We start from the raw sequence: 5,280 nt of genomic DNA, 5'->3' as shown, positions 1-5,280 counted from the left end.
GGCCTCCAAATCGCTCCCCTTAGGCGAAAATTAAGCCCCCGTGGCCGATAATACCCCTCCTTGATCGTGCACAAGGGCAGCTCCAAGTTGAACGGGCTCAGGCTCCAAAAACCCACAACAGCGGGCAGCTACCCTCAATGCAGCCGAAATTCAAATCCCTCCCCTTCGAGAGGCGCGCCTCACCCGGCCACGGCCTCCAAATCGCTCCCCTTAGGCGAAAATTAAGCCCCCGTGGCCGATAATACCCCTCCTTGATCGTGCACAAGGGCAGCTCCAAGTTGAACGGGCTCAGGCTCCAAAAACCCACAACAGCGGGCAGCTACCCTCAATGCAGCCGAAATTCAAATCCCTCCCCTTCGAAAGGCGCGCCTCACCCGGCCACGGCCTCCAAATCGCTCCCCTTAGGCGAAAATTAAGCCCCCGTGGCGGATAATACCCCTCCTTGATCGTGCACAAGGGCAGCTCCAAGTTGAACGGAGAAGTCAGTAACCAACCAAAAATAAGCTTGGTTACTGATTTCTCCCGTTGGTTACTGACTTCTCCCTTTGGTTACTGATTTCTCCCGTTGGTTACTCATTTCTCTTGTTGGTTACTGATTTCTCCCGTTGGTTACTGACTTCTCCCTTTGGTTACTGATTTCTCCCGTTGGTTACTGACTTCTCCCGTTGGTTACTCATTTCTCCCGTTGGTTACTCATTTCTCCCGTTGGTTACTCATTTCTCCTGTTGGTTACTGATTTCTTGGTTACTCATTTCTCTTCTTGGTTACTCATTTCTCCTGTTGGTTACTGATTTCTTGGTTACTCATTTCTCTTCTTGGTTACTCATTTCCCTTTCTGACACTTAGAATTTTTTTTGACACTTAGAATTCTTTTTGACACTTAGAATTTTTTTTGACACTTAGAATTTTTTTTGACACTTAGAATTTTTTTTGACACTTAGAATTTTTTTGACACTTAGAATTTTTTTTGACACTTAGAATTTTTTTTGACACTTAGAATTTTTTTTGACACTTAGAATTTTTTTTGACACTTAGAATTTTTTTGACACTTAGAATTTTTTTTGACACTTAGAATTTTTTTTGACACTTAGAATTTTTTTTGACACTTAGAATTTTTTTTGACACTTAGAATTCTTTTTGACACTTAGAATTTTTTTTGACACTTAGAATTTTTTTGACACTTAGAATTCTTTTTGACACTTAGAATTTTTTTTGACACTTAGAATTTTTTTTGACACTTAGAATTTTTTTTGACACTTAGAATTTTTTTCTAAGTTTTTCCTTCTGGTTACTGACTTCCCTCGTCGGGCACGGGGATTTTCGACTTCCTCCTCCCGACCGAGGGGCCTCATTTTCGGGCATTTTCCTCAGATTTCCAAGCATTTTTAGACACTTTCCCCGACTTTTCCTGCTTACTGATTTCACACTTTTGGCCATTTTTATGCATTTTCCTGGTTACTGATTTCACGCTTTTGGACATTTTCGGAGGTTCCGACGGCTTTTTCGCCTTACTGCTTCGGGCACTTTGCTGACCTTTTCCCGCTTACCCCTTTCAAGGTTTTGGACGTCTCCGGTCAGGTCCGCGCCCCTCGCCCGGGCCGGAACGCCTCCCCGCCGGCCGAGTTCCTCGGGGTCGCCCCCTCGCCCGGGAAAAACCGCTCCCCGCCGTCCCACAGCACTCCGACTCGGCCAGGCAGCCTCACGGGCACAGCGACTCCTGCCCACCTCGGGAACCGACGCCCCGCTCGGGCTCAGGCTCCGAAAAACCACCACAGCGGGGCAGCTACCCTCAATGCAGCCGAAATTCAAACTCCTCCCCTCCGAAAGGCGCGCCTCACCCGGCCACGGCCTCGGAACTGCTCCCCTTCCTCGGGATCGGCCCCTCGCCCGGGAAAACCCGCTCCCCGCCGTCCCACAGCACTCCGACTCGGCCAGGCAGCCTCACGGGCACAGCGACTCCTGCCCACCTCGGGAACCGACGCCCCGCTCGGGCTCAGGCTCCAAAAACCCACAACAGCGGGCAGCTACCCTCAATGCAGCCGAAATTCAAATTCCTCCCCTCCGAAAGGCGCGCCTCACCCGGCCACGGCCTCCAAATCGCTCCCCTTCCTCGGGATCGCCCCCTCGCCCGGGAAAACCCGCTCCCCGCCGTCCCACAGCACTCCGACTCGGCCAGGCAGCCTCACGGGCACAGCGACTCCTGCCCACCTCGGGAACCGACGCCCCGCTCGGGCTCAGGCTCCGAAAAACCACCACAGCGGGGCAGCTACCCTCAATGCAGCCGAAATTCAAATCCCTCCCCTTCGAGAGGCGCGCCTCACCCGGCCACGGCCTCCAAATCGCTCCCCTTAGGCGAAAATTAAGCCCCCGTGGCCGATAATACCCCTCCTTGATCGTGCACAAGGGCAGCTCCAAGTTGAACGGGCTCAGGCTCCAAAAACCCACAACAGCGGGCAGCTACCCTCAATGCAGCCGAAATTCAAATCCCTCCCCTTCGAGAGGCGCGCCTCACCCGGCCACGGCCTCCAAATCGCTCCCCTTAGGCGAAAATTAAGCCCCCGTGGCCGATAATACCCCTCCTTGATCGTGCACAAGGGCAGCTCCAAGTTGAACGGGCTCAGGCTCCAAAAACCCACAACAGCGGGCAGCTACCCTCAATGCAGCCGAAATTCAAATCCCTCCCCTTCGAGAGGCGCGCCTCACCCGGCCACGGCCTCCAAATCGCTCCCCTTAGGCGAAAATTAAGCCCCCGTGGCCGATAATACCCCTCCTTGATCGTGCACAAGGGCAGCTCCAAGTTGAACGGGCTCAGGCTCCAAAAACCCACAACAGCGGGCAGCTACCCTCAATGCAGCCGAAATTCAAATCCCTCCCCTTCGAGAGGCGCGCCTCACCCGGCCACGGCCTCCAAATCGCTCCCCTTAGGCGAAAATTAAGCCCCCGTGGCGGATAATACCCCTCCTTGATCGTGCACAAGGGCAGCTCCAAGTTGAACGGGCTCAGGCTCCAAAAACCCACAACAGCGGGCAGCTACCCTCAATGCAGCCGAAATTCAAATCCCTCCCCTTCGAGAGGCGCGCCTCACCCGGCCACGGCCTCCAAATCGCTCCCCTTAGGCGAAAATTAAGCCCCCGTGGCCGATAATACCCCTCCTTGATCGTGCACAAGGGCAGCTCCAAGTTGAACGGGCTCAGGCTCCAAAAACCCACAACAGCGGGCAGCTACCCTCAATGCAGCCGAAATTCAAATCCCTCCCCTTCGAAAGGCGCGCCTCACCCGGCCACGGCCTCCAAATCGCTCCCCTTAGGCGAAAATTAAGCCCCCGTGGCGGATAATACCCCTCCTTGATCGTGCACAAGGGCAGCTCCAAGTTGAACGGAGAAGTCAGTAACCAACCAAAAATAAGCTTGGTTACTGATTTCTCCCGTTGGTTACTGACTTCTCCCTTTGGTTACTGATTTCTCCCGTTGGTTACTCATTTCTCTTGTTGGTTACTGATTTCTCCCGTTGGTTACTGACTTCTCCCTTTGGTTACTGATTTCTCCCGTTGGTTACTGACTTCTCCCGTTGGTTACTCATTTCTCCCGTTGGTTACTCATTTCTCCCGTTGGTTACTCATTTCTCCTGTTGGTTACTGATTTCTTGGTTACTCATTTCTCTTCTTGGTTACTCATTTCTCCTGTTGGTTACTGATTTCTTGGTTACTCATTTCTCTTCTTGGTTACTCATTTCCCTTTCTGACACTTAGAATTTTTTTTGACACTTAGAATTCTTTTTGACACTTAGAATTTTTTTTGACACTTAGAATTTTTTTTGACACTTAGAATTTTTTTTGACACTTAGAATTTTTTTGACACTTAGAATTTTTTTTGACACTTAGAATTTTTTTTGACACTTAGAATTTTTTTTGACACTTAGAATTTTTTTTGACACTTAGAATTTTTTTGACACTTAGAATTTTTTTTGACACTTAGAATTTTTTTTGACACTTAGAATTTTTTTTGACACTTAGAATTTTTTTTGACACTTAGAATTCTTTTTGACACTTAGAATTTTTTTTGACACTTAGAATTTTTTTGACACTTAGAATTTTTTTGACACTTAGAATTCTTTTTGACACTTAGAATTTTTTTTGACACTTAGAATTTTTTTTGACACTTAGAATTTTTTTTGACACTTAGAATTTTTTTCTAAGTTTTTCCTTCTGGTTACTGACTTCCCTCGTCGGGCACGGGGATTTTCGACTTCCTCCTCCCGACCGAGGGGCCTCATTTTCGGGCATTTTCCTCAGATTTCCAAGCATTTTTAGACACTTTTCCCGACTTTTCCTGCTTACTGATTTCACACTTTTGGCCATTTTTATGCATTTTCCTGGTTACTGATTTCACGCTTTTGGACATTTTCGGAGGTTCCGACGGCTTTTTCGCCTTACTGCTTCGGGCACTTTGCTGACCTTTTCCCGCTTACCCCTTTCAAGGTTTTGGACGTCTCCGGTCAGGTCCGCGCCCCTCGCCCGGGCCGGAACGCCTCCCCGCCGGCCGAGTTCCTCGGGGTCGCCCCCTCGCCCGGGAAAAACCGCTCCCCGCCGTCCCACAGCACTCCGACTCGGCCAGGCAGCCTCACGGGCACAGCGACTCCTGCCCACCTCGGGAACCGACGCCCCGCTCGGGCTCAGGCTCCGAAAAACCACCACAGCGGGGCAGCTACCCTCAATGCAGCCGAAATTCAAACTCCTCCCCTCCGAAAGGCGCGCCTCACCCGGCCACGGCCTCGGAACTGCTCCCCTTCCTCGGGATCGGCCCCTCGCCCGGGAAAACCCGCTCCCCGCCGTCCCACAGCACTCCGACTCGGCCAGGCAGCCTCACGGGCACAGCGACTCCTGCCCACCTCGGGAACCGACGCCCCGCTCGGGCTCAGGCTCCAAAAACCCACAACAGCGGGCAGCTACCCTCAATGCAGCCGAAATTCAAATTCCTCCCCTCCGAAAGGCGCGCCTCACCCGGCCACGGCCTCCAAATCGCTCCCCTTCCTCGGGATCGCCCCCTCGCCCGGGAAAACCCGCTCCCCGCCGTCCCACAGCACTCCGACTCGGCCAGGCAGCCTCACGGGCACAGCGACTCCTGCCCACCTCGGGAACCGACGCCCCGCTCGGGCTCAGGCTCCGAAAAACCACCACAGCGGGGCAGCTACCCTCAATGCAGCCGAAATTCAAATCCCTCCCCTTCGAGAGGCGCGCCTCACCCGGCCACGGCCTCCAAATCGCTCCCCTTAGGCGAAAAT

Source organism: Stegostoma tigrinum, unplaced genomic scaffold (genome assembly GCF_030684315.1).
Source record: "Stegostoma tigrinum isolate sSteTig4 unplaced genomic scaffold, sSteTig4.hap1 scaffold_295, whole genome shotgun sequence".
In the NCBI taxonomy this organism is placed as follows: Eukaryota; Metazoa; Chordata; class Chondrichthyes; order Orectolobiformes; family Stegostomatidae; genus Stegostoma; species Stegostoma tigrinum.
The sequence above is the reverse complement of the archived record's forward strand: the minus strand, read 5'-3'. Positions refer to the sequence as shown.